Source organism: Natator depressus, chromosome 13, assembly GCF_965152275.1.
Source record: "Natator depressus isolate rNatDep1 chromosome 13, rNatDep2.hap1, whole genome shotgun sequence".
Lineage (NCBI taxonomy): Eukaryota > Metazoa > Chordata > Testudines > Cheloniidae > Natator > Natator depressus.
The window spans coordinates 30,876,675-30,897,211 of NC_134246.1; the positions used below are offsets into that span (position 1 = coordinate 30,876,675).

At 50.3% G+C, this 20,537-nt stretch overlaps 1 protein-coding gene across 1 annotated transcript in view; it reads right to left on the reverse strand.

The window, feature by feature from the left end:
* Positions 1–20,537, reverse strand: part of LOC141997873 (rho GTPase-activating protein 39-like) — a 121,452-nt gene that overhangs the window by 49,191 nt on the left and 51,724 nt on the right. The gene's annotated exons all lie outside the window — the stretch shown is intronic.

Genomic DNA, 20,537 nt, shown 5'->3' on the forward strand with positions numbered 1-20,537 from the left:
TACTGTCATACCGATCCTTGTCCATGCCTCGCTCGCACAGCTCCATAAAAGGCAGGCTGCGGGGGGGTGATAGCTCAGTGGTTTGAGCATTGGCCTGCTAAACCCGGGGTCGTGAGTTCAATCCTTGAGGGGGCCATTTAGGGATCTGGGGCAAAAATAAGGGACGGTACTTGGTCCTGCTGTGAATATGACCTCCTGAGGTCCCTTCCAACCCTGATATAAAAGCGGTTACTTGCTTTCTCGTAACTGTTGTTCTTTGAGATGTGTTGTTCACGTCCATTCCATATTAGGTGTTTGCATCGGAAACTTTTCCCCTTAGCAGCTCCCGTCGGGCTGGCGGGGCCCCCTGAGTGGCGCCACTGCGCCGTGCATATATACCCCTGCTGCCTGACCCCCTCCGGTTCCTTCTTGCCGGCGACTCTGACAGAGGGGTAGGAGGGTGCTGGTGGAATGGACGTGAACAACACATCTCAAAGAACAACAGTTATGAGAAGGTAAGTAACCGTTTTTTCTTCTTCGAGTGCTTGTTCACGTCCATTCCACATTAGGTGAATCACAAGCTTATATCTGGAGGAGGGTAGGAGTCATGGAACAACTGACTGGAAGATCGCTTTGCCAACTGCCGCGTCCTCTCTGCCCTGCTGGTTGACCGCGTAGTGGGTCGTCAAGGTGTGCACCGAGGACCAGATGGCTGCTCTGCAGATCTCCTGGATCGGGACCTGTGCCAGGAAAGCCGTGGAAGTCGCTTGAACCCTGGTTGAGTGGGCTGTGACTGCTGGGGCCGGAGCTCCTGCGAGCTCATAGCACGTCCGGATGCAGCTTGTAATCCAAGACAAGATCCGCTGCGCCAACACCAGGAGGGCTTTCATCCTCTCAGCTACGACCACAAACAGCTGCAAGGATTTACGAAAGGGCTTGGTGCGCTCCAAATAGAACGACAGCGCTCAACGCACATCCAGGGTGCATAGGCTGCGGTGACTGGGGTCTATATGGGGTTTTGGAAAAAACACCGGCAAACAAATGTCCTGGCCCAAATGGAATTGTGAGACCACCTTAGGGAGGAACTTGGGGTGCGGTTGGAGCTGCACCTTATCCTTGTGCACTCTAAGTGAGGACGGGGCCAGCCCCTGCTGCTTGAGGTGCAGGAGGTACTTGAGAATGGCTTGCACTGGGGCCTGGCACGGCTGCACCTGTTGGGGCTCACACCAACAGGAGAATCTTTTTCACTTGGCCATATAGGTAGCCCTGGTAGAGAGTTTCCTACTGCCAAGCAGACTCTGCTGCACAGGAAGGGAGCACTGGCTCTCCAAGACTTTTAGCCACAGAGCTTCCATGCCGTGAGGTGTAGTGATTGCAGGTCGGGGTGGAGAAGCCGCCCACTGTCCTGCGTGATGAGGTCCCGGTGTAGGGTCACCACAGATCAGCCTGCCAGTCGTCGAGGTACGGGTAAACCCAGACCCTCTGCCTCTGTAAGAAGGCCACCACCACTGCCATGCATTTCGTGAACACCCGTGGGGCCGCGCTAGACTGAACGGGAGAACCGCAAACTGGTAATGTTCTTGGCCCACGGTGAAGCGTAGGAACCGCCGATGTGCGGGATGGATGGCAATATGAAAGTACGTGTCCTTCATATCGAGGGACGCGTACCAGCCTCCCGGATCCAGGGAAGGGATGATGGTGCCCAGAGAGACCACGCGGAACTGGGCCTCGACCAGGAACTTGTTGAGCTTTTGCAGGTCTAAAATGGGATGAAGGCCCCATCTGGCCTTCGGGATGAGGAAGTACCAGGAGTAGAACCTTTCCCCCTTAGGCCATGTGGCACCGCCTCTACCGCCCCTGCCTCTAGCAGTGCGCGAACATCCTTCTCTCGGAGATGCTCATGAGAGGGGTCCCTGAAGAGAGACAGGGAAGGGGGGTGGGAGGGAGGGAAGAGAATTGTAACGAGCACCCGTTCCGTACCGTGCGTAAGACCCAACGGTCCGACGTAATGCTGGACCATGCACGGGAGAAACGGGCCAGGCGGGTCAGGAAACAAAGGGTCTGGTACGCTGTCCTCGAGCACACCTTCAAAAGCCTGGCTTAGTGCCCAGCTGAGATTTGTGCTGACATTGGTTCTGGCCCGGCGCATTATTATAGTTATTATTGCGCTGTCGCTTGTTATCCCTGCCTCGCCTACGGTAAGGCTCATGCCTATGATGAGGCTGGTACTGGCGCTGAGGGGAGGCTGCGGCTTAAAGGGCTTCCTCTGCGTCACCGGGGTGTGCATACCCGGCAACTTAAGTGTAGCCCTCGAGTCCTTGACACTATGCAGCCTTGCATCTGTCTGGTCCGAAAAAAGCCCGGACCCTTCAAAGGGGAGGTCCTGAAGTATACTCTGGACCTCAGGCGGCAGGCCTGACTCCTGCAGCCACGCCGAGCGCCTCATGACCACCCCCGACGCCATTGTTCTGGCCGTCGCGTCTGCTGAATCCAGGGAGGCCTGGAGAGAGGTCTTAGCCACTGCCTTGCCCTCGTCCACCAGGGCTGTAAACTCCTGTTGGGAACCTTGCGGGAGGTTGTCCTTAAACTTCCCCACCGCTGCCCAGGAGTTAAAATTATGCCTGTTGAGGATGGCCTGCTGGTTCGCAATCCTCAGCTGAAGGCCCCCTGACGAGTACACCTTTCTGTCAAAAACATCCAGGCGTTTCGCCTCCTTGGCCTTATGGGCCGGGGCCTGCTGTCCATGGTGCTCCCCTTTGTTCACTACCGAGACCACCAGGGAGAACGGACTTGGGTGGCAAAACAAGAATTCGTAGCCCTTTGATGGGGCAAAGTACTTGCGCTCCACATCCCTGGCCGTTGGAGCACTGGAGGCCGGGGTTTGCCATATAGTCTTATAATTCAATTGGATGGTCTTAATGAGCGGGAATGCTATTCTAGATGGACCTTCAGGGCTCAAAATGTCCACCATGGGGTCCTCCTGCTCAACCGTCTCCTCAGCCTGCAAGCCCAAGTTCTGGGCTACCCTATGCAGTAGCTCCTGGTGGGCTCTGTGGTCTATGGATGGAGGGCCGGACACCGCTGTTCCCGCCTCCGCCTCATCCAGGGGTGACGAGGAGGTTAGCAGCTGCTCAACCCCCTCTGGCTGGTCCTCCTGCTCCCCTTCTCCCAGGCCAAGGCGGGAGACCTCGGGGCGGCACCAGACTCGGTGCTGGTCTCTCCGGTTTACCCTGGGGTAAACTGTGGTGACGCCTACCGCGAAGGCCACGGCAGTGCTGATGATCTGTGCCAGCGGGAGGTCGACGAGCGGCTCCTAACGGAACGGGAGAGAGACTGGTACCGATATCCCCGGGAACGGGATCTGGACCGGGCTGACAGCTTTCGGTGTTTAGCAGGTGCCAGGTCTCCTGATGGCTCCGAGGCACTACGCACTGAGGAAGCCGGAGCCAACGTCGGGCGCTCCGGGCCCGGTGGCTGCAATGCGGCTTCCATCAATGCTTTAAACAAAAGTCTCTTTCTTTCTTTGTTCTTGGCTTGAACGCCTTGTAAATCTTACACCGCTCAGCTTGATGTTCTTCCCCCAGGCAACGTAGACATGAGCCGTGTGGGCCACTAACTGGCATAGGCTTGCGGCAAGTGGCACAAGCCTTAAACCCGTGGGCCTGCGGCATGCCTTACGGCCTGGGGCGGGTGCTGGAAGCCTCCAAGCACCTAATCACTTAAGTGTCCACAACAAAGGTATGCTAACTAACTGATAACAGCTATATAAGAGAAAGGCTATGGGACTGCTCTCATACAAAAGAGAGAGGTTGTTCCAACGTTGTCACAGTCGGTAAGAAGGACTGGAGGGGGTCGGGTGGCAGGGGTATATATGCACGGTGCAGTGGCACCACGCAGGGGGCCCCACCGGGAGCCGCTAAGGAAAAAAGTTTCCGATGCTCGTACACACGACGCGTGCACACCTAATGTGGAATGGACGTGAACAAGCACTCAAAGAAGAATCTATGATTCCATGAAATCATTTGCAGGATGGTGAGCATCTGGTCTTTTGGACAATCATTTGGTTGGCTGAAGGATTGATATAGAAGCACATGGTATTTCACACATAACTGGTGTGATCAGTCTATCCACCAAGACCCATCCATGCCTGATAAGGGATGGTAGTTTGGATGTGCTTGATCATCCCGGAGCCATTCCATTGCTTAATAATTTGCCCGCTTGATAACAGATATAAATGCACTCCTTGTCAGTAGCAATTTTTTCCATGTTGGCTTCTTGAAAAGCATCCTCCAACGTAGCTCTGCAAGTGTTATAATGTTGCTCTTCAAATGGTAAACTCAGCCTATGAACACCTCCAGTGCATTTACGACCTCATCAGCGATTGTCTCAGCTGCTCAGAGTACCTTCAGAGTGAGGAAAGAGCCTTCCGAGGCTGAAGCAGGTGCCAGAGGGAATGATCCATGTATGTATCCTGCCAGTCAGACTTGGTAGCCCCATGATTGATGTTCAAATGCAATGGAACATTGCATATGTTGCAGGTGAAAGGCAAACTAATGCACATCTTGCATCGTCTTCCTAAGCCAGCACCTATTGACAACGTGACCTATGCCAGCAGAGGCCTTCCAACATAGCAATCAAAGTTGGTTTGGTGGAGTTACAAGCTCTTGGAATACCAGAAACTCTAAACACCTGCTGAGATTTGGCTGAACACTTCATTATGAGGTACAGAGAAAATATTGGAATTATGACAAAGGCTGACCATGCTGTAACGTACCTGTCTCCTGAAATGGCACGGCATTGTCCTGATTCTCTGTATCATTTGACAGTATATCTTCTATCTCTTCAGCTGAAGCCATACTCGAGTCACAGAGTCAGAACGCAAATTCAAGGAACTGTTCTTTGCTGGTCCAGACAGCACTTGAGGCTGGGATTGGTCCCCATTAATATGCTCCTGATAGCAGACTGTAACAGTAGCACGATGGGACCTTTGCCATCTGCTGTCTCTTCAAGGAAGTCTAAGATACCAGCAGCACAAAATATAAACCTGCCCTTGACAAGATCTGGAGGAACATACAACCCTTCACTCAGTTCTACACGGCAAAGCACCTCGTTTGCAATTGCGGTCTCTAGGCGCAGTACTTTCTGCAGTTAATGGAGGAGCCAGCACTGTGTGTAAGCCACACCAGGAATTTGCTACAGGTTTTGGAATGAATTGTTAAACCAACAGCCACTTGCAGCGGTAGACTATGCACATAGAATCATAGACTATTAGAGTTGGAAGAGACCTCAGGAGGTCATCTAGTCCAATCCCCTGTTCAAAGCAGGACCAATCCCCAACTAAATCATCCCACTCAGGGCTTTGTCAAGCCACGCCTTAAAAACCTCTAAGGATGGAGATTCCACCACCTCCCTAGGTAACCCATTCCAGTGCTTCACCACCCTCCTAGTGTTTCCTAATATCTAACCTAGATGTCCCCCACTGCAACTTGAGACCATTGCTTCTTATTCTGTCATCTGCCACCACTGAGAACAGCCCAGCTCCATCCTCTTTTGAGCCACCCTTCAGGTAGTTGAAGGCTGCTATCAAATCCCCCCTCACTCTTCTCTTCTGCAGACTAAATAACCCCAGTTCCCTCAGCCTCTCCTTGTAAGACATATGCACCAGCCCCCTAATCATTTCCGTTGCCCTCCGCTGAACTCTCTCCAATTTGTCCACATCCCTTCGGTAGTGGGGAGACCAAAACTGGAATCAATACTCCAGGTGTGGCCTCACCAGTGCCGAATAGAGGGGGAATAATCACTTCCCGTGATCTGCTGGCAATGCTCCTACTAATGCAGCCCAATATGCCGTTGGCCTTCTTGGCAACGAGGGCACACTGCTGACTCATATACAGCTTCTCGTCCACAGTAAACCCCAGGTCCTTTTATGCAGAACTGTTGCTTAGCCAGTCGGTCCCCAGCCTATAGCAGTGCATGGGATTCTTCCTTCCTAAGTGGAGGACTCTGCACTTGTCTTTGTTGAACCTCATCAGATTTCTTTTGGCCCAATCCTCCAATTTGTCTAGGTCATTCTGGACCCTATCCCTACCCTCCAGCATATCTACCTCTCCTCCCAGCTTAGTGTCATTTGCAAACTTGCTGAGGGTGCAATTAATCCCATCATCCAGATAATTAATGAAGATATTGAACAAAACCGGTTCCAGGACCGACCCCTGGGGCACTCCGCTTGATACCAGCTGGGAACTAGACATCGAGCTGTTGATCACTACCCATTGAGTCAGACAATCTAGCCAGCTTTCTATCCACCTTATAGTCCATTCATCCAATCCATAATTTTGTAACTTGCTGTCAAGAATACTGTGGGAGACCATATCAAAAGCTTTGCTAAAGTCAAGATACATCACGTCCACCGCTTTCCCCATATCCACAGAGCCAGTTATCTCATCATAGAAGGCAATCAGGTTGGTCAGGCATGGCTTGCCCTTGGTGAATCCATGCTGACTGTTCCTGATCTCCTTCTTCTCCTCCAAGTGCTTCAAAATGGATTCCTTGAGGACCTGCTCCATGATTTTGCCGGCGACTGAAGTGAGGCTGACCGGTTTGCAGTTCCCTGGATTCACATGCTGCACAATTGTCGTGTCTGTGTTGGAAACCTTTCACTCAAGCCCTCGTACATGAGGCTTCGTGATAAAATGGCAGCCTAATGCTCCATTTGCTTCCTGTCAAACTTGCTGGTGCTGAAGTCACTGCGACCACCAATGTACCACCTAAAGGAGTAGTAAAGGTCACATAGTATTATTCTTTCAGCCTTGGCATCTAAAACTCCCACATACTGCAGGACAAAATGCTTTTCCCTAAAAACACAGAAGCTGCAAACAAAGTCTTCATACTACTGTTGACATCAGTGCATCTTTTAACAGATTTTAAGGATATACACTGTGATTCATTTCTTCGTATAGGATTGCCAAAAATTATACCCATATTCTTATTTCCCATAATTCACCTTCAATAAGTGCCTTTCTGCTAAGCATTTATTCCTCTCTGAACTTAGCCTCTGCATCAGCCATTGCCATCGCTTTCCCATCCATTAGAACCTCTCAAGGAATTGTATTAACTCCAGCTGAGATGCGTAGTTTGCAGTAGTAAAATCAGTATTTGTTTCAGTTGCTTTTTCTTTTTGACACAACACTTTACTTACATTCTGGGTGTACCACTCAATGTGATATGCCACAGGCGTCTTTTGGGTCAATGTGCCACTTTACTTTACTTTCCATGCAATGTTCTTGAAGAGTGACAGCTTCAGACAGTTTCTCACCTGTCTCACGTGTTGAAACTGCTTAATGGATGGCTTCCGTCTGACCACAGAAGAAGCAAGTGTTCTCAAGATGCATGCCATGTGACCTAGTATAAGGTGAGTCTTGCCCACAGCTGGCACTTGTCCCAGCACCTTGAACTGCTTTCTGATGCTCTATGTACTTCCTTTCCAACCTTGCCAAATTCAGCTTATGGGTGCATTTCGTACAGCATGTAAGATATCACCAAGCATTGTGTTTAACCAAGTCTTCTATAGTGGTATTCTCCAAAACAGCGAGCTACTAGTCGATATTCTTCATCTCCCAACTGATGCCTAAAGATGGTCAAGACCAAAATAAAACCAAGGATTGTGTAATAAATTAATTACAATTCCAAAGTAATTACGTTATGTAATGTAGGTTATGTGACTACGTGCACATCATTCATGGATGGATTCCAGTCATTTCTAGCTCGATGCTGACCTCTTAAATGGTGTCTCATTACAATTCTTTTGGCATAATTGATAAAGCTGATAATCAGTGCCACTGAACTGCTTCTTTTTTGCCAATAATGGCAAAACAACTTGGAACACTCCCTCCATTTACAGTAATCTGTAACATTCAAAAAGTTAATCTGGTTTTACGTTCAGAGCATTAACTGATAACACAGCACTGTCAGTTGAGGCCCAAAACATAACTTTGTGAGGGCTGCATTGTTTAACATACCTGTATTAAAGTATAATTTTTAAAGGTCAACTTTTAAATATTTTTCAACTATTTGCCTACCTCCATAATTGTTCTAGGTGTGTCATGTTTGGTACCATTGGTGTTTGTGGGAGAAAGGGCTTTCAAATGATACCCAACTCAACCCACTTCCAACAACACTATTATCAAAATGTCCACCAACCAGAGGACCTGGAGCTGGGAGCCAAGCGGACATCAGAGGGGACATCACCGAAGTCGTGATTCTGTAGATTTTTATGAATCAAACGATACCTCCCTTACCCTTCTAGCGTTAACATGCCCGAGGAATTACACATGCTCCCAAACTAGAGAGAGAAACAGAATCACAGAAATGTGGGGCTGGAAGGGACCTCCAGAGGCCATCTCGTCCAGCCGCCTGTGCTAGGTATCTGCATAACCTGTTCTTGAAACCTCCGCTGATGGGGGAGCTGTGAACATGACGACACTTGGGGGACGCAGTGTCTCGTTGCAGATGGACACACCGAAAAGGACAATGTTTATTAGGGCAGGATTAGGTATTTGGACTTTGCTAGACGCTGCTGGCCTCCCCAGCCGCCTACTTGTGCTTGTGGGGGAGGGGGCACTACCAGGGCTGTGCGTTTCCTGGTTTGCGTACGGCTGGGGTGGTTTTCCTGTCATACTAACATCCTACCCTGGGATCTCTGGGAAGACCCTAACAGAGCATCTCCTGGGTCTGGAACATTTGAGTCTGGACTTTGGCAGAGCTACGTTATGTGAGGACACAGGGAGCAGAGCACCCACTGGGGCAATGGTGACTTTACCTCCACCTTAAGCAAGAGCTTTGTACCGCAATGTGAAGTAGAAATATAATCAGCAAATGACCCAAGGCATCTGTGCTGGGAGTTACTGACAACCGCCTGTGGGGTGCAGAGAGCTATCTGTGCCATGGACTCCCAGACCCCTCACAAGCCAGAGACCTTTCGTAAGATGCAGTGTGCAGGGGAACAGGGATGCTGTCTGAATCGTTACCTCTTCTCCGCAGCCATTTCCACATTGGCAAATGAAATCTTGCCTCGGCAGCTCGCATTGCCTTTCCCACAAGGCTATCCAAGCACCCTGATAATGAAGGGTAGGGAAGGGGTCAGCCCCATGAACTGGGAACATTCAGGCTCTTGCTCCAGAGCAGTGAATGACCTGAGCTGACACGCGAAAGGCTGTCCTGAAGCAGCCTTCCTCATCCAGGGTTTTAACGCTGTCTACACAACAATAAAACACCCACAGCTGGCTCAGGCTCACAGGCTCGGGCTGCAGGGCTGTAAAATTGCAGTGTAGATGTGCAGGCTTGAGCTGAGCCTGGACTTGGGGACTCCGCGAGGGGGCAGATCTCAGAACCTGGACACCAGCCCAAACCCAAACGTCTACACCACAATTAAACAGCCCTGCAGCCCAAGCCTCACCAGCCCAAGTCAGCTGACATGGGCCAGCTGCGGGTGGTTATTGCAATGTAGACATACCCTGAACTGCCAGCAACAGAGACTTCAGAATAAACCTTAACGCTAGATCCTTCCACAGCTATTTTCAAGCAGCTCGAACACAAACGCTGCGGCTGGTGCTAGCTTTCCTCACCGGGACCAGCTCCTGCAGGCCTTGCAAATCTGACAGCTTTTAAAGAAGGGTTTATTTACTTTTTTTAAACTCCACATTTTTTGCAATTCCCTCCAGAAAACTGCAGAAAAAGCCCCACTGCAACTCTGTCCTGCCCACTGGGCAAACAGGTATATTCCCCTGTGTTTTGAATGGAGACAAAAAAGACAGGATTGTTAGTGTTTCAACTGCAGCATCATTGCAGCTTCCAGTGTTGGATCAGATCTGATCACGACCGCAGCCATGGCTCCAGCACCTGAACCAGCCACAATTGCTGGGCTGCGTTCCAGCAGAATCAAAGTTAGCAGTTCTCAGAAGTGTATTACTTACTTGCCAAGGCAGGAGATACCCCACAGAGTGCTTTGGGATGTCCTGTTAAATCAGGATGGGGGAACAAACACAGAAGAAAAGAAGTAGATGCTAGGAATCCGGAGAACATTCCTTGTCCAATTATAAAAATTTTTAAAAAATCAACACAATTTAGCTGAACATAAGAACGGCCGTACTGGGTCAGACGAATGGTCCATCTAGCGCAGTATCCGGTCTTCCAACAGTAGCCAATGCCAGAGGGAATGAACAAAACAGGGCAATTACTGAGTGATCCATCACCTGCATCTTGCAGCGAGAGGCTTAGGGACACTCAGAGCATAGGGTTGCACCCCTGACCATCTTGGCTAATAGCCATTGATGGACCTATCCTCCATTAACTTACTTAATTCTTTTTTTAATCCAGTTATAGTTTTGGCCTTCACAACATCCCCTGGCAAAGAGTTCCACAGGCTGACTGTGCACTGTGTGAAGAAGAACTTCCTTTTGTTTGTTTTAAACCTGCTGCCTATTAATTTCATTCCATGACCCCTGATTCTTGTGTTGTGTGAAGGGGTAAAATATACTTTATTATTCACCTTCTCTACAATACTCATGATTTTATAAACCTCTATCATATCCCCCCTTAGTTGTCTCTTTTCCAAGCTGAAAAGTCCCAGTCTTATTAATCTTTCCTCATATGAAAGCTGTTCCATACGCCTAATCATTTTGTCCCCCTTCTCTGTACATTTTCCAATTCTAATATATCTTTTTTGAGATGGGGTGACCAGAACTGTATGCAGTATTCAAGGTGTTAGTGGATTTATATAGTAACTTTATGATATTTTCTGTCTTCTTATCTAGCCCTTTCCTAATGGTTCCTAACATTCTGTTAGTTTTTTTGACTGCTGCACATTGAGTGGATGTTTTCAGGGAACTATCCATGATTACTTCAGGATCCCTTGCTTGAGTAGTAACAGCTAATTTACACCCTATCATTTTGTATGTACAGTTGGGATTATGTTTTCAATGTGCATTACTTTGCATTTACCAACACGGAAGTTCATCTGCCATTTTGTTGCCCAGTTACTTAGTTTTGTGAGATGCCTTTGTAATTCTTCACAGTCTGCTTTGCATTTGAGTAATTTTGTATCATCTGTAGAATTTACAGCCTCACTGTTTATCCCTTTTTCCAGATCATTTGTGAATATGCTGAACAGCACTGGTCCTAGTACAGATCCCTGGGGGACACCACTATTTACCTCTCTCCATTCTGAAAACTGACCATTTATTCCTACCCTTTGTTTCCTCTCTTTTAACCAGTTACTGATCCATGAGAGGACCTTCCCTCTTATCCCAGGACTGCTTACTTTGCTTAAAAGCCCGTGGTGAAGGACCTTGTCAAAGGCTTTCTGAACACTCAAATACACTACATCCACTGGCTTACCCTTGTCCACATGCTTGTTGATGCCCTCAAAGAATTCTAATAAACTGCTAAGACATGATTTCCCTTTACAAATGCTGCATTGACTCTTCCCCAACAAATCGTGCTCATCTATATCTGATAATTCTGTTCTTTACTATAGTTTCAGCCAATTTGCCTGGTACTGAAGTTAGGCTTCCCAGCCTGTAATTGCCAGGATCACCTCTGGAGCTTTTTCAAAAATTGGTGTCACATTAACTGATCTAAGCCATAGGTTACATACCACAGTTAGTAGTTCTGCAATTTTATATTTGAGTTCCTTCAGAACTCTTGGGTGAATACCGTCTGGTCCTGGTGACTTATTACTGTTTAATTTATCAATTTGTTCAAAAACCGCCTCTACTGACACCTCAATCTGGGACAGTTCCTCAGATTTGCCACCTAAAAAGAATAGCTCAGGTGTGGGAAGCTCCCTCACATCCTCTGCAGTGAAGACCGATGCAAAGAATTCATTTCGTTTCTCCTCAATGGCCTTATCCCCCTTGAGTGCTCCTTTAGCACCTCAGTCATCCAGTGGCCCCACTGATTGTTTGACAGGCTTTCTGCTTGTGATGTACTTCAACAACAACTAGAAATGTTGATGGGAAAAGGTATGAAAGGGAGACAAAGACTGAAATAGTCCAAACAAAACAGCTTACTGATAGAACTGAAGATCATGCTTGGTAAACAAGAAAAGCGTGGGACCAGAAATCAGTGAACCAAAATTTGTGTTGCAAACTAGGCCTAAGTGGTGGACAAAATAATGAGAAGATGGGCTATTCTGTCCCACCATTCCCTTTGTGGGTCCTTAAAGAAAGAATCTTTGGGGAGAAAAATTGGCTGCTGGAGCGAGCTATAAAACTATACCTGGGTTCAACAAAGAATTAGTAAGTTCATTGAGGATAGGTCCATCAATGGCTATTAGCCAAGATTGGCAGGGTCACAACCACATTCTCTAGGTATCCCTAGCCTCTAACTGCCAGAAGCTGGGAGTGGATGACAAGGGATGGATCACTCAGTAATTGCCCTGTTCTGTTCATTCCCTCTGGAGCACCTGGCATTGGCCTCTGTTGGAAAGAAGGATACTGGCCTGACCCAGTATGGCCGTTCATATGTTCCTAGGTGAGCTTCACCATCATGGCTGCCACCCCCACAATTTTTTGGAGCCCCGACCTCCATTGTTCTGATCCTGAGACAATTCCTGACCAGACCAGGACAGAGAGAGGGACCTAGGTGACATCATGACCTCTACCAGCCCCAGCTGAATCCAAAGCACCACCTGGGATGAAACAGGATCGGACTGTAACACCAGCTCCAGTCCATCTCTGCTAACCTCTTCTCTTTCCCCAAAGGATAGCTATTATCATCTTGAATACCATCTGGGAGATTGTCAGATGCTTTTTCCTTCTAAAACTCTCTCCATCTAAAGGGAAAGGGAACAAGGGATGTTGTTAAAAGAAAATCCTATTTAACACTTTACATTTCAAACACTAACTGTTTCCCCTTAGAATCATAGAATATCAGGGTTGGAAGGGACCCCAGAAGGTCATCTAGTCCAACCCCCTGCTCAAAGCAGGACCAATTCCCAGTTAAATCATCCCAGCCAGGGCTTTGTCAAGCCTGACCTTAAAAAAGGTCCTTCTTTCTTTCCTTTATCTTTAATAAAAGGTTTAAAAGGATGTTTAATGGTGCATTTACCATGGGACTAAGCAGGCTGAGCTCTCTGGGTACCAAACCTTGTTTAACACTGTTTGATGCTGGACGGTGACTGGGTTACTTTAACACCGTTAGCCCGTATAGTCTATCAAAATGAATACCGTAGGCCCATATCTGAGCTGTCACGGGGACATCCGCGTGAGAGACGCTGGGAGTTCTCCCAGGACTGTAGTTCTTTAGCTGGAGGATCCCAGGAGGTGTTGCTATCCCAGGGCGGCCTCAGAGGCTCACTTTGAAATGAGCAGTTAGGAAATCTTTGATCCCAAATATGACTGAAAATGCAACTGGCCCACAAAGAGCAAATGTGCTAAATCCAAGCCCGGAAGCACGAAACGAAGGATTTTATTTCTGCTCTAAGTGCAAATCTCAGCACTTGCTGACACAATTGAGTCACTAGGGCCCTCCAACCTCCCACAGCGGGGCAATGGCTCGATTTCTGCACTGGGGCTGGCCTGCACAGACCACACAATAGTGCTGGATGTGTATCGACCATGCGCCCACGAAGCCACATACTGCTGCTAGGGAACCTGAGGTCTCTAGGAAGTTCAGCTGAGACCCCATCTGTTTCTTGTGGGTAGATAAAGGGGTGCAGAATAACTTTTCAAGAATGAGTGGTCCGGAGAGGTTCCTCAGGCCCAGCTGTGCTCCTCTGGGTCTCAGCTTCCCCTGGCTGGGAGCTGTACAGGGCAGGGGACAATGGGGGCTCTGCACATGGCCCGGCAGGATTTGGGGTCACAAGGAATGAAAATAAACAACCACCCGCAAAAGGTTTTCCCCACCAGTGGATTGTGGGGTCTCTCCCCAACTGGCTGGGCCTGGGCCTGCCACACAGCTGGAGTTCAGGCTCTCCCTTGTACAGAGTCCAAGTCAAGCAAGTGCCAGGCGGAGGGGACGGACACTCCTTGGGGTGGGCTCAGCTGGGACTCTCCCCATTCCCTGGCAGAACCACCCCTGCTCTCAGATCTGAAGCAGCCAGTCCATGGGGTTGCAGTTTCACCTTTCTATTTCTGGCACCATCTTCCTCCTGCTGTCCTCAAGCCTCCCACACCTGCTATGCTGAAACCTGAGCCTCTCGTTCCTAGGACAGCCTGACAAGCTAGAACAGATGCAGCCTAACACAGCCCTCACTCTCACCCTCCCTTGGGGGCAGAGGGACAGCCCAGCAGGGCATGGGTTGGAGAGCTGTGCACAATCACAGATAACTCCTGCCACTTATTTCACCCCAGAAGTGCCTCACTCTCTCTCATGGGATAACTGGGCTGGTCAGAAGCTGACTGGGTTTGAAGACACTGGTGTCTATCTTCTCTCTCATGCGCCTATCACCAGGGCTGAGCTTAAACATGGGCGGTGACTTCACAAAGGCAGAGAGGGAACAATGGTGGAGACAGAAATTCCACTACCCTTCCCCATTCTCTGGGCTGGGTGTAACATGTCTTCCCCAAGCTGGGGTGACAGCTTGCTTGACCCTCCAAGTGGCAACAGGGACCTTTCGATTCCCATGAGCAGCCACATGTGTATGTCTCTGCAGCCCCCTCGTTCCTAGTAACTAAGGAACATTTGCCTTCAGAATCAGTTGCCCTTGAAAGGACAAAGTGGTTTCTACTTTGCTTTGCCAATCCATCTGCTCCTCTGTTGTTGTGATTCAGGGTGCTGGAGTGGCTGCACCGCTCCCTTGTGCTGAACACACCAGGGGCAGGTACTGTTTGCTGATTGGAGCATTGTGCTGGAAAAGGAGAAATTGCCGTGGTCTTTTGGGGGATGTGTCACAGCCCGCAGCAGCGAGCCTCCCAGCTCGGGCAGACAGACTCAGGCTTGCGCTGCCACGCTACTACTACCCGGGTAGACGCTGCAGATCGGGCTCTGAACCCACCCTTTCCCTGGGCTTCAGAGCTGAGCTGCAGCCCGAGCTGCAATATCTACACTGCTATTTACATCACGGTAACGTGAGCCCGAGTCTCTCAGCCCGGGTCAGAGACTAGCTGCCAGCTGCTGTGTAGACACACCTCAGGGGTTAGCAAAGCCCTAGGCACCTGCTCTCAGAGATGGAGAATGCACCCCGCCTGGCACAGCTGGGGACCCTGCTTTGGAGCAGGGCTTGGGTAGTGCTGGGAAGGGGAGGGGAGGAGAAAACACAAGGGGTCAGAGTCTAATGACCGAACAGTGTGCCTTCCCCACAAGGCCTCTGGGAAACACAACAGCATCCCTGCCTGAATGACCAGCTGCCACTTCCTGCCAGCCACTCCGCCCCGAAACATCATCCGGGTAGCAAAGGGCCATCTCCAGAGCAGGCTGCTGGCCCTGGCAGGAGAAGGAAGCAGCACAAGGGGCCAGCGAGGGGAGAGACTCTTCTCAGCACAGGCACTGGGAGAGCAGGAGACAACTTCTAGGTCTTGCCGTATAAACAGAACCAGAGCGTGTTTCTACTGCGTTCCAACCTTAGTTTTTAACCCAGTTAGGATGTGGACCAGTCCCACCTGGCCATTCAGCACAGGGTGGATATTGAGACCATCAGGCGGGCTACTTACCCGGCACGGCAGATTTTATAACATAGAACACACAAAGAATTGTTTCCTGGTGGAAAAACAGAGCATGAAACAGACGGAGGACAGAGTAATTCTCCTTGCCACAGGAACTGTGGGGTGAGGTTCTCTGGCTTGGCTTATACAGGAGGTGAGACTAGGGGACCCCAATAGTCCCTTGTAGCCCATCTATGAAGAGAGATGAGCAGACAAGAAAGGGAAGAAAACCATCTAGTGGAGAGTGCAGGAGAGAAAGCCAACCAACCATCTGAACTCTTTCTAAAGGTAAATGCCTCATTGTCTTGTGTGCAAATACTTATGAAGATGCCACGTTACAACCAGTAGTGAATCGGATTTCTCTTGATAGGGCTCCAGGACCATGTCCTGCCTCAAGGGAAGGGAGAACACGTTTGTGTCTGTGGGGAAGAGCTCCAGCCCTGGGCACGCACCGAAAGGTCTGGAAGGTACGTGCCCATGTGCAGTGGAGCCCTGGGCAACTCCCCCTGAAGGACACTGGCCCTCACAGGCAAGTTTGCTTTGCAGAACAATTTTGAAAGCAGATCGGGCAATAGTTGTGTCCACTGTGCTGCTCCCTCCCCGTTCTTATCCTGTGCTCCTCACCATAGTGCCTGAGCACCTCACTGCTCCAGCAGCGACCCACCGCCCTGCCTTTTGTAGCCTCTCCATCCCCCTCAGCTGCCTGCCCTTGGCTGGAAGAGCCCCCCATAAGCTGCTGCCACAGGGTACGACCAGGATGGAGTGGGCAGGAGAAGCACTTCATCGCTGTCAAGGGCACAAATAAGTAACAACTCAAATACGTCCCTCTCCCAGAACCAGTCTGCCTGATACAGAGAGAGGTAATGATGCCAGCTTACGATCCTTTCACGGCTCAGCTGTGGGAGAGTCTGTTCCCTGGACTTCGTGCGGTGCCCCTTTTTGCCTTTACAAAGGGCTGGGATGTGCTGTGCTCTGCAAAGATAGCCCTTTACCAGGCTGGATTCCCTTGGCAGAGCTGTGTGAGTGACCCATCAGCAGAGCCATGGCCCAACAGGAGAGACACAGTCAGTTCCGGAATAATCTACAGCACAGGAGAGCAGGTACCTTTTCGAGGGGGCTTTGGACCCCCAAGACCTGCTCATCCTGATACACATGCTCGTGCCCAGCCACCGCGAGACCCAACACTGCTCCCTGCACACCGGGAGGAGCTGGAATTGGAGGTGCAGCCTGGGCTGGGAGTCTCGGGCACATGCTTTGTGCGCACTGCTGGTAACTTCCAGTCTCAAAGGCCAGCAGTTGCTCAGGAGGGCAGAGTCAGAGCGCTCCGGAAACTCTCTCCATCAGGGGGACATGCAGAGGGAAGCAGTGGAAGATCCCTGAGCCCCAGCCCTGGCTCCCCACATCAGAGTTACAAGTCTTCCCCACTCTTGTCCCAGAGGCCTCATGAGAGCCCAGGGGGCAGCACGAGAGCCATTTCCTAAGCTGTTCTGATGTAATGAAACTGATGCAGAAAGTGCAGGCCCCACAGAAGGAGCCAGACACCCCAGAGCAGCAGCAAATGGGAAAAGCAGAGAGGTCTAGCTGGCCCCTTGCCTTCATAGAATCATAGAATATCAGGGTTGGAAGGGACCCCAGAAGGTCATCTAGTCCAACCCCCTGCTCGAAGCAGGACCAATTCCCAGTTAAATCATCCCAGCCAGGGCTTTGTCAAGCCTGACCTTAAAAACCTCTAAGGAAGGAGATTCTACCACCTCCCTAGGTAACGCATTCCAGTGTTTCACCACCCTCTTAGTGAAAAAGTTTTTCCTAATATCCAATCTAAACCTCCCCCATTGCAACTTGAGACCATTACTCCTCGTTCTGTCATCTGCTACCATTGAGAACAGTCTAGAGCCATCCTCTTTGGAACCCCCTTTCAGGTAGTTGAAAGCAGCTATCAAATCCCCCCTCATTCTTCTCTTCTGCAGACTAAACAATCCCAGCTCCCTCAGCCTCTCCTCATAAGTCATGTGCTCTAGACCCCTAATCATTTTTGTTGCCCTTCGCTGGACTCTCTCCAATTTATCCACATCCTTCTTGTAGTGTGGGGCCCAAAACTGGACACAGTACTCCAGATGAGGCCTCACCAGTGTCGAATAGAGGGGAACGATCACGTCCCTCGATCTGCTCGCTATGCCCCTACTTATACATCCCAAAATGCCATTGGCCTTCTTGGCAACAAGGGCACACTGCTGACTCATATCCAGCTTCTCGTCCACTGTCACCCCTAGGTCCTTTTCCGCAGAACTGCTGCCTAGCCATTCGGTCCCTAGTCTGTAGCGGTGCATTGGATTCTTCCATCCTAAGTGTAGGACCCTGCACTTATCCTTATTGAACCTCATCAGATTTCTTTTGGCCCAATCCTCCAATTTGTCTAGGTCCTTCTGTATCCTATCCCTCCCCTCCAGCATATCTACCACTCCTCCCAGTTTAGTATCATCCGCAAATTTGCTGAGAGCGCAATCCACACCATCCTCCAGATCATTTATGAAGATATTGAACAAAACCGGCCCCAGGACCGACCCCTGGGGCACTCCACTTGACACCGGCTGCCAACTAGACATGGAGCCATTGATCACTACCCGTTGAGCCCGACAATCTAGCCAGCTTTCTACCCACCTTATAGTGCATTCATCCAGCCCATACTTCCTTAACTTGCTGACAAGAATACTGTGGGAGACCGTGTCAAAAGCTTTGCTAAAGTCAAGAAACAATACATCCACTGCTTTCCCTTCATCCACAGAACCAGTAATCTCATCATAAAAGGCGATTAGATTAGTCAGGCGTGACCTTCCCTTGCTGAATCCATGCTGACTGTTCCTGATCACTTTCCTCTCATGTAAGTGCTTCAGGATTGATTCTTTGAGGACCTGCTCCATGATTTTTCCAGGGACTGAGGTGAGGCTGACTGGCCTGTAGTTCCCAGGATCCTCCTTCTTCCCTTTTTTAAAGATTGGCACTACATTAGCCTTTTTCCAGTCATCCGGGACTTCCCCCGTTCGCCACGAGTTTTCAAAGATAATGGCCAAGGGCTCTGCAATCACAGCCGCCAATTCCTTCAGCACTCTCGGATGCAACTCGTCCGGCCCCATGGACTTGTGCACGTCCAGCTTTTCTAAATAGTCCCTAACCACCTCTATCTCCACAGAGGGCTCGCCATCTCTTCCCCATTTTGTGATGCCCAGCGCAGCAGTCTGGGAGCTGACCTTGTTAGTGAAAACAGAGGCAAAAAAAGCATTGAGTACATTAGCTTTTTCCACATCCTCTGTCACTAGGTTGCCTCCCTCATTCAGTAAGGGGCCCACACTTTCCTTGGCTTTCTTCTTGTTGCCAACATACCTGAAGAAACCCTTCTTGTTACTCTTGACATCTCTCGCTAGCTGCAGCTCCAGGTGCGATTTGGCCCTCCTGATATCTTTCCTACATGCCTTCAACTGGCCCTCTGAAAACAGAAGGCAAGCTAGGGGCCATGCCCAGTACTCTAGCCCCAGAGCCTGCTGGGAGTGCGGGAGGAAGGTGATGGGAGAGCTCGCCAGGCAGAGCACAGGTCTGTCTGGGCAGCAGACTGTTGTGGAAGCAGAGATGTGCAGAAGTGCTATCTCAGAGTCTCCAGTTTTAGGACCCATTGATGTCAACCCACAGTCTAGTCAGGGCACATTAGGAGTTTTGCCCCAAGAAATATGGTTTTAGGCAACACCACAAACGAGTCTAGCGTACAGCAGGCTGTTTGCTAGGACCCCAGGCAGCAGGACTGCCACTCTCCACCGGATGTGCACTGGCTCACAGAAAACTCGCTTGCCAGGGGGATTTGTGCCATGATTTTGCAGGGAAAAGAGTCCGTAGCCCCTTGGACCCATCTCTCCTTCTTCTCATGCAACTCCTGCCGCACAGGACTACCCCAACATGCTAGATGCCAGCCACACAGGCAGGAGGATATCGCCTGCCCCAAAGAGCCAGCCATGAACGAAGACTGGCTCACAACCAGTGTGACTGTGTTCAGCTACTGCAAATGGTAATGGCACTGGGCTGGGAGCCAGGAGACCTGGGTTCTGTTCCCAGCTCCACCCCAGACTTCCTGGGGGACTTTGATCAAGTCACTTGCCTCTCCGCGCCACAGCTTCACAAGCTGTGAATCCCCCTGGGAATTTACACTGCCCATATCTCCACACTACCTGACACTGTGCACAATAGCAATGCGAGCGCAGGCGAAGGCCTCCTGGGGAGTCTCCAGACCTCCCTCCCAGGGCTTCAGTCTTTCACTGCCTAGAGTGTGTGGCGCGCCCCATGCACAAGGCAGGGGAGAGATGCCTGTGTCGACAGCAGGGCTGGGGGAGTGGGAAAGCAGGGACAACAGCTGGCAAAATCCCAACAAGAAACCCACTCGCTTGTTGTCAGACCAGTTCCTCAGAGTAAAAACAAAGCCTCTTAGCACAACACACTAGCATCCAGTTATTGTTCCTTGGCTGACGTCGTGTGCAAGTGACCGTGAGCTCTGCCCCAGTTCCATGGAAGTCACACCCCTCACAGCAGCCCCGCTAGGCTAGGGGGGAGAAAGGGCTGGGGCAGGGTGACAGGAAAGGAACCTGCCAGCCCAAGACCCTGGTGTAGTCCAAGAGGCTCTGTCCCCAAAGGTTTAGTCTACTTCATGGCACCCTGCACACAAGGAGCTGGTAGCCTGCGTCTGTGGCTCAGTAACTCGGCCTTTCCTGGCAGTCTCTCCACTGTGCAGCCCCAGCTGTCCAGCAAGGGGGAGTGAATGATTCATCCCGAGTTCACCCTTAGATCTAATCCTGGCATTTCACCCCAACCGCAGCACACGGAATGCAGCCTGCTGTCTAGCCGGCTCTGCCCAGCGGGGAGCCCAACCTCCAGCGCAGG